The sequence below is a fragment of the Chiroxiphia lanceolata genome, chromosome 6, assembly GCF_009829145.1.
Source record: "Chiroxiphia lanceolata isolate bChiLan1 chromosome 6, bChiLan1.pri, whole genome shotgun sequence".
In the NCBI taxonomy this organism is placed as follows: Eukaryota; Metazoa; Chordata; class Aves; order Passeriformes; family Pipridae; genus Chiroxiphia; species Chiroxiphia lanceolata.
Genome location: NC_045642.1, coordinates 51444 through 59694, shown reverse-complemented (window position 1 = coordinate 59694; position 8251 = coordinate 51444).

Below are 8251 nucleotides of genomic sequence, written 5' to 3'. Positions count from 1 at the left end.
TGGGAGAGAGGTTGAGTGTGGTGGGAGCTGCTGAAGGGCCACTGTGGCAGAGCTGGATCCCAATCTGTGTGCGCTGCTCTGGAATCACGGATCTGGGAATGGAATCCATCATTTAGCTTGGAAAAGCCCCTGCGAATGAAATCCAGATATAATTCCCGGGCTCTTCCAGCAGCATTTGAGTTTTCCTACTTTTTCAGCACGTGGCTTTCCCTGCCTTTCCAGCAATCCCTGCTCGTCCTTCCCATCACAGAGCCTCCTTGGAGAGCAGATCCAGCTTTTGTGGGCGTGTTTGTCCTGCCAGAGGTATCCGAGGAGTTGGGATATCCTTGTTGGGATCTGCAGGAGCAGGTGGGTGACTCTGCCCAGCATTCCAGGGCTGGTTGGAGCCCTCACACTTCCAGCTGCGCTGATCTTCCAGGATGGGAGCATCTCCCAGGATGTTCCCTCCTCCCCGAGGCTGCTCCTTGATCCCTTTATGAATCCGTGGAAGTGCAGTGTCCTCCTTGGGAATGAACCCTCTGGAGCCAGTGCAGAGCCAGGGAGGGATTTCCTGGTGCCAGGAGAGAACTCCAGAGTGGGAGCTCCCCTGGGAGTGTGCAGGGAATCCTGGGCTGCATTCCCTGTCCCAGTGCTCCCAGGGAATCTCCGTGGCCAATCCAGGCTTTGTGCTGCTGGTTTGGATCACAGCTGGGAGCCGGGCTGGGAGAGCTGGGAATGTCCAGCCTGGAGAAGGGAAGATTCCAAGGAGACCTGAGAGCCCATTCCAGGGCCTGAAGGGGCTCCAGGAGAGCTGGAGAGGGACTGGACAAGGGATGGAGGGACAGGATGATGGGAATGGCTTCCCACTGCCCCAGGGGGGGTGGAGCTGGGATATCGGGAATACATTTTTCCCTGTGAGGGCAGTGAGGCCCTGGAATGGGTTTCCCAGGGAAGCTGTGGCTGCCCCATCCCTGGAAGTGCCCAAGGCCAGGTTGGATGGGTTGGAGCAACCTGGGACAGTGGAAGGTGTTGGGATTGGGACTGGATGAGCTTTGTGGTCCCTTCCCACCCGAACCATTCCAGGATTCGGGGATAACCCTGGGAACACGAGTGCTGAAGTAACTTAGAGCCTTTTGGGAATCAGTGATTTTGGTGGTGTTTGGGGCTGTTTGGGGGCAATTTGGGGCTGGATTTGGGACAGTTTGGGGCTGGAATTTGGTGCTCTGGGACTGGACTGGGACAGTTTGGGGCTGGATTTTGATTTGGGGCCAATTTTGCTGATTTGGGGCTGGATTTGGGAGGTTGTGTCTGGATTTGGGGGGATTTGGGACAGGATTTTGGGGATCCTTGTTTTGGAGCCCCATGTGCTGTGTGATCCTTATTTCCCCCATGTCAAATGGGCCTAAATTCCCATTTCTTCTGCTCCCAAGTTCCCGCTTTCCCTCCATGGGTCTGTTTTAAGGAGCAAACCAACCAAAGACACGAATTCCAGACTTTTTTATGGCTTTAATAAATCCAACAGATGGATACACAAACTCTGAGTAAACCAGGAGTACGAGATCCCAGGTATTCCAGCGTCCTGGAATCCCAGGGGTGATGGAAAGGGACGAGGGGAGGGAAGGGAAGATCCCTGAATTGCTCTTTTGTTGGAAACTGGACTTTGAAATTTAGCGCCGGAGGGAGAAGCGGCCGCACCTTCCATGAGTAATATTCCAAGGAATATCCCTCCACCCCCTTCCTGGCTCGTGTTCCCAACCAGCCACGTGGGATAGGGAGAGCAGGGTTTGCTGGGAGCGTGATCCAGAGGGGAGAGATGTGGGAAACAGGGAACGTGGGAGAACAGCAAACCAAGGACTGGGTTCGGACCCCCTGGATCAAAGTGATCCCTTGAATTTTTCAGGATTCAAGCTCTCCAGGATCCCTTGGGATCACACAAGTGCATCCCTGAAGTGCTGGATTCCTTGCAGGAAGGGAGCTGGACCATCCCTTTTTTTGGGATGCTGCATTCCTCGGTGCCATCAGTTTTCCCAGTGGGTCTTTTCCCATTAATCAGGTCCGGGAAGGGAGAGAGCAGCATTCCTTGGGAATGGGAACTGGGCAGGATGAGAGGCAGGAGGAAAACTCGGGTGAGAAGAACTTGGATCATCCACACCAGGATTGGGACACCTGAGAAGGAGGAAAGATGGGAAGGAGCAAAGATCCCGAGGGAGGGAGTTAGATCCAAGTGCTTTGGGATCAGGATCCGCAGGCTGCCTGATTGGATCGGGATAAACAGCCCCTGTGCCTTCCCAGGGAAAAGTGGGAATGAGATTTAATCCCTGATGGATCCTACTCCTGTGGTAATGCCGCTGGCATCATGTGGAGCCTGGCTGCTGGAATACTGTGGGATACAAACACCTGGATTTCCCAAAGCTGATTCCCAAGTTATTTCAGAACTCATTCCTTGTCCTTGTGAGAACTCCGTGACCTGGATAATAGGGATGAGGGACATGGATTTGGGGTTGGAAAGCAGGATCTCCCTGCCTGGGGCTTGTTCCCAGCTGGACAATGCCAAGGATGAGCTTTAAGGTCCCTCCCGAGGCAAACCATTCCGGGATTGTGTCATCCCGAATCCTGGAATGTGATCCTGCCAATTGTGTGGTGATTCTGGGAATCATGGAGTGGATCCAGCCATGTTCCATCATGGAATGTGATGGTGTGGAGGGATCAGGGATGCTGTGATTCTAAACCATTGAACGAGGTTCTCTGGATTCCAGGGTTCCAAATCATAGAATCATGGAATATGGTTCGATGGATTCCGGGATTCTAAATCGTGGAATGTGGTTCTCTGGATCCCAGGATTCTAAACAATAGAGTCAGGGAATATGTTTCTGTGGATTCCAGGATGCTAAACCATAGAATCCTGGAATTCTGGTTCTACGTATTCTGGGATTCTAAACCACAGAATCGTGGGATACGATTCCATGGATTCCAGGATTCTTAACTGCAGGATCCTGGGATGTGGTCCTGTGGATTCCAGGACTCTTAACTGCAGGATCCTGAGATGTGGTCCTGTGGATTCCAGGATTCTTAACTGCAGGATCCTGGGATGTGGTCCTGTGGATTCCAGGATTCTTAACTGCAGGATCCTGGGATGTGGTCCTGTGGATTCCAGGTTTCTAAAGGATAGAATCATGGGATGTGATTCTGGGATTCTAAACTGTAGAATCCTGGAATACGATTTTATGGATTCTAGGATTCTAAATGGTGGAATCTGATTCCATGGATTCTTGGGTTCTAAACCATAGACTCCTGGAATTCCCTGATCTGGACAAGACGCCCAAGCACTGCCATCAATCCTGACTTTAGTCCCAGTTTAGTCTTTATTTCCTTAATCCAGGGTGGATAATCGGGGCGCTGCCGGGCTTTGGGCTGGGCCAGCGCTCGAATTCCCGGGAAAAACGCGCGTTTCCTCAATTTCCCCTCCTTCCCACGTGGTTTGTGGCCGAAGCAGGGGCTGGGAATGGGAACGAGAGCCCTGAGAACAACAACTGTCTGACAGGGGGGAGAAAAAAGGGCCCTTGAGCTCGTCCCGTCCACCCCGAAAGAATGGCCCCATTAGTGCGGCCAATCCCGGATCCCCCTCCTTTCCTGGGAGAAGAATCGGCGGGAGCGCAGCTGCGGGAGCCCCGGCAATGGATTTCTATCCCGAGGATCTGCCCTCCTCCGGAGGGACCCGGGGCCACACAAAACCCCTTTGTGCCCCCCAGAGAAAGGGCCCACAGTGTGGGCACGCGGAGCGGCACTGGGGATGGGGTGGGATGGGGTGGGATGGGATTGGATGGGGTGGGGTGGGATTGGATGGGGTGGGATGGGATTCCCAGTGGGCACTGGGCTGGGCTCTGCAGGGGTTCGGGGTGGGGAAGGGGGTTTGGAGTGGGGGGCATGGCCAGGGGAACACAGGGGGTTGAGGCTGGTTTGGGGGATCTGGGCTTGGCTTTGGGGCCTGGATTTGGGGGATTTTAGGGCTGGTTTGGGGCAATTTGGGGCTGGTTTGGGGGTTTGGAATTGGATGATTTGGGACTGGCTTGGGGGATTTAGGGTGGGATTTGGGGCCTGGATTTGGGGGATTTTAGGGCTGATTTGGAGCAATTTGGGGCTGGTTTGGGGGTTTGGAGTTGGATGAGTCCAGGCTGATTTGGGGGATTTTAGGGCTGGATTTGGGGCTGGTTTGGGGGATTTTAGGGCTGGATTTGGGGCTGGTTTGGGGGATTTTAGGGCTGGATTTGGGGCTGGTTTGGGGGGTTGGATTTGGATGATTCGGAGCTGGTTTGGGAGGTTTGGGCTTGGCTTTGCGGCCTGGACTTGGGGGGTTTTAGGGCTGGTTTGGGACAATTTGGGGCTGGTTTGGGGGATTTTAGGGCTGGATTTGGGGCTGGTTTGGGGGATTTTAGGGCTGGATTTGGGGCTGTTTTGGGGGGTTGGATTTGGATGATTCGGAGCTGGTTTGGGGGATTTAGGGTGGGGTTTGGTGCACCTGGATTTGGGGGATTTTAGGGCTGGTTTGGGGGTTTGGAGTTGGATGATTCGGGGCTGGTTTGGGGGATTTTAGGATGGGGGTTGGGGCCTGGATTTGGGGGATTTTAGGGCTGGTTTCGGGCAATTTGGGGTTGGTTTGGGGTGTTGGAGTTGGATGATTTAAGGCTGGTTTGGGGGATGTTAGGGCTGGATTTGGGGGTGGTTTGGGGGATTTTAGGGCTGGATTTGGGGCTGGTTTGGGGTGTTGGAGTTGGACGATTTGGGGTTGGGTTTGGGGCCTGGATTTGGGTGGGTTTAGGGTTGGATTTGGGGCTGGTTTGGGGTGTTGGAGTTGGATGATTCGGGGCTGGTTTGGGGGATTTGGGGTTGGATTTGGATGATTTGGGGCTGGTTTGGGGTGATTTGTGACTAGATTTGGGTGACTTGGGGTTGATTTTTGGGGCAATTTGGGGCTGGATTTGGGTGATTTGTGACTGGATTTTTGTGATTTGGGGCTGGACTGGGTGATTTAGGGCTGGATTGGGATGACTTGGGGCTGGATTTGGGGTGATTTTTGCCTGGTTTGGGGCGATTTGTTGCAGGATTCCATGATTTGGGACTGTTTTGGGGCTGGATTTTGGTGATTTGGGGCTGGATTTGGACAATTTGGGGCTGGTTTGGGGCAATTTGTTCCAGGATTTTGGTGATTTGAGGCTGCATTTTGGTGATTTGGGACTGGTTTGGGGCCATTTGTGACTGGACTTGGGCAATTTGGGGCTGCACTTGGACAATTTGGGGCTGGATTTGGATGATTTGGGGCTGGTTTGGGGTGATTTGTGACTGGATTTGGGTGCCTGTGGCTGATTTTTGGGGGTGATTTGGGGTTGGTTTTGGAGGTACTTTGGGGCTGATTATTGAGGACAATTTGGGACAATTTGGGACAATTTGGGGCTGGAATATGTGTTTTGGGGCTGGATTTGGGGCCATCTGAGGCTGCATTGGGGTGTTTTGTGGCTGGTGTGGGGCAATGTGTGCGTGATTTGGGGCTGGATTATAATTTGGGGCTGGTTTGGGGTCATTTTTTGTGGGATTTGGGTGACCTTTGGCTGATGTTTGGGGTGATTTGGGGCTGGATTTGGGGCTGATTTAGGCAATTTGGGGATGGATTTGGGTGGTTTGGGGCTGATTTAGGGGGATTTGTGGTGGATTTTGGAGATTTGGGTGATTTGGGGGTGATTTTGGGGGTGCTTTGGGGCAATCTGTGCCTGATTTGGGGCTGGATTTTGTTGATTTGGGGCTGGTTTAGGGTGATTTGTGAGTGGATTTGGGTGGTTTGGGGTGATCTGGGGCTGGTTTGGGGTGATTCCTGGCTGAATTTTGGTCGTTTGAGGTGATTTGGAATTGGATTTGGGCAATTTATGGCTGGTTTGGGGCACTTTGGGGCTGGATTTTGTGACTTGGGGCTGGTTTGGGGCACTTTGGGGCTGGATTTTGTGACTTGAGGCTGGTTTGGGGCACTTTGGGGCTGGATTTTGTGACTTGGGGCTGGTTTGGGGCAGTTTGGGGCTGGATTTTGTGACTTGGGGCTGGTTTGGGGCACTTTGGGGCTGGATTTTGGCACCTGTGGCTCGTTAGGGGCGGGATTTTGTGTTTTGGGGCTGGCTTTGGGTGGTTTGCAGGTGGCCTTGGTGATCAGAGGCTGATTTGTGGCAGGTGTGGGGCTGGTTTAGGGCCGGGTTCTGGGGGTTTGGGGGTGGATTTAAGGGATTCCCGGCTGGTTTTGTGCCCCTTGGCTGGAATGTGAGGCTGGATTTCATCGTTCACACCCGGACATCGGGGCTGTCCCGCTTTGGTCACCTCTGGCAGGTGAGCTGGGGGAGTTTGGGGGCACTTTTGGAGACTTTGGGGCTGCTTTTGGGTGCTTTGGAGCTGCTTTGGTGAGTGTGGGCTGGATTTTCCAAGTTTGGGGCTGGTTTGTGAGGCTTTGGGGCTGTTTTTTGAGGCTTTGGGGCTGTTTTTTGAGGCTTTGGGGCTGGTTTCTGAGGCTTTGGGGCTGCCTTTTCAGTGCCTCGTGCCTGGTTTTGGGGCTCAGTGACTGCTTTGGGTCCTCGGAGATTTTAGTGGCTTGGGGCTGGATTTTGGGGCATTTTTGTCTGGTTTTTTGATTGACATTTTTCTTTCTTGCTGGTTTTGGGGCTTTGTGGACGGATTTTGGGGCTTTGTGGATGGATTTTAGTGCTTTGGGGACAGGTTTTGGTGCTTTGGGGAAAGGTTTTGGTGCTTTGGGGACAGGTTTTGGTGCTTTGGGGACAGGTTTTGGTGCTTTGGGGACAGGTTTTGGTGCTTTGGGGACAGGTTTTGGTGCTTTGGGGACAGGTTTTGGTGCTTTGGGGACAGGTTTTGGTGCTTTGGGGACAGGTTTTGGTGCTTTGGGGACAGGTTTTGGTGCTTTGGGGACAGGTTTTGGTGCTTTGGGGACAGGTTTTGGTGCTTTGGGGACAGGTTTTGGTGCTTTGGGGACAGGTTTTGGTGCTTTGGGGACAGGTTTTGGTGCTTTGGGGACAGGTTTTGGTGCTTTGGGGACAGGTTTTGGTGCTTTGGGGACAGGTTTTGGTGCTTTGGGGACAGGTTTTGGTGCTTTGGGGACAGGTTTTGGTGCTTTGTGGACAGGTTTTGGTGCTTTGTGGCTGGTTTTGGTGCTTTGTGGCTGGTTTTGGTGCTTTGTGGCTGGTTTTGGTGCTTTGTGGCTGGTTTTGGTGCTTTGTGGCTGGTTTTGGTGCTTTGTGGCTGGTTTTGGTGCTTTGTGGCTGGTTTTGGTGCTTTGTGGCTGGTTTTGGTGCTTTGTGGCTGGTTTTGGTGCTTTGTGGCTGGTTTTGGTGCTTTGTGGCTGGTTTTGGTGCTTTGTGGCTGGTTTTGGTGCTTTGTGGCTGGTTTTGGTGCTTTGTGGCTGGTTTTGGTGCTTTGTGGCTGGTTTTGGTGCTTTGTGGCTGGTTTTGGTGCTTTGTGGCTGGTTTTGGTGCTTTGTGGCTGGTTTTGGTGCTTTGTGGCTGGTTTTGGTGCTTTGTGGCTGGTTTTGGTGCTTTGTGGCTGGTTTTGGTGCTTTGTGGCTGGTTTTGGTGCTTTGTGGCTGGTTTTGGTGCTTTGTGGCTGGTTTTGGTGCTTTGTGGCTGGTTTTGGTGCTTTGTGGCTGGTTTTGGTGCTTTGTGGCTGGTTTTGGTGCTTTGTGGCTGGTTTTGGTGCTTTGTGGCTGTTTTTGGTGCTTTGTGGACAGATTTTGGTGCTTTGTGGACAGATTTTGCTGGGTTTGGGCAGTTTTTTGGTCCTTTGTCACTTTTTGGTGCCCAGTGACTGGATTTTGGTGCCCAGTGACTGGATTTTGGTGCCCAGTGACTGGATTTTGGTGCCCAGTGACTGGATTTTGGTGCCCAGTGACTGGATTTTGGTGCCCAGTGACTGGATTTTGGTGCCCAGTGACTGGATTTTGGTGCCCAGTGACTGGATTTTGGTGCCCAGTGACTGGATTTTGGTGCCCAGTGACTGGATTTTGGTGCCCAGTGACAGTTTTTGGTGCCCTGTGACAGTTTTTGGTGCCTTGTGACAGTTTTTGGTGCTCCCTGGCTGGGTTTCATTTTGCATTTTGTGACTGGGTTTGGTGCTTTGTGGACAGGTTCTGGTGCTCTGGGGCTGTTTTGACTGGGTTTGACCAGGATTTTGGGGGGTTTGTGGCTGATTTTGTGGCTTCTTGAAAGTATTTTGTTCCTTTGTGGCTGTTTTT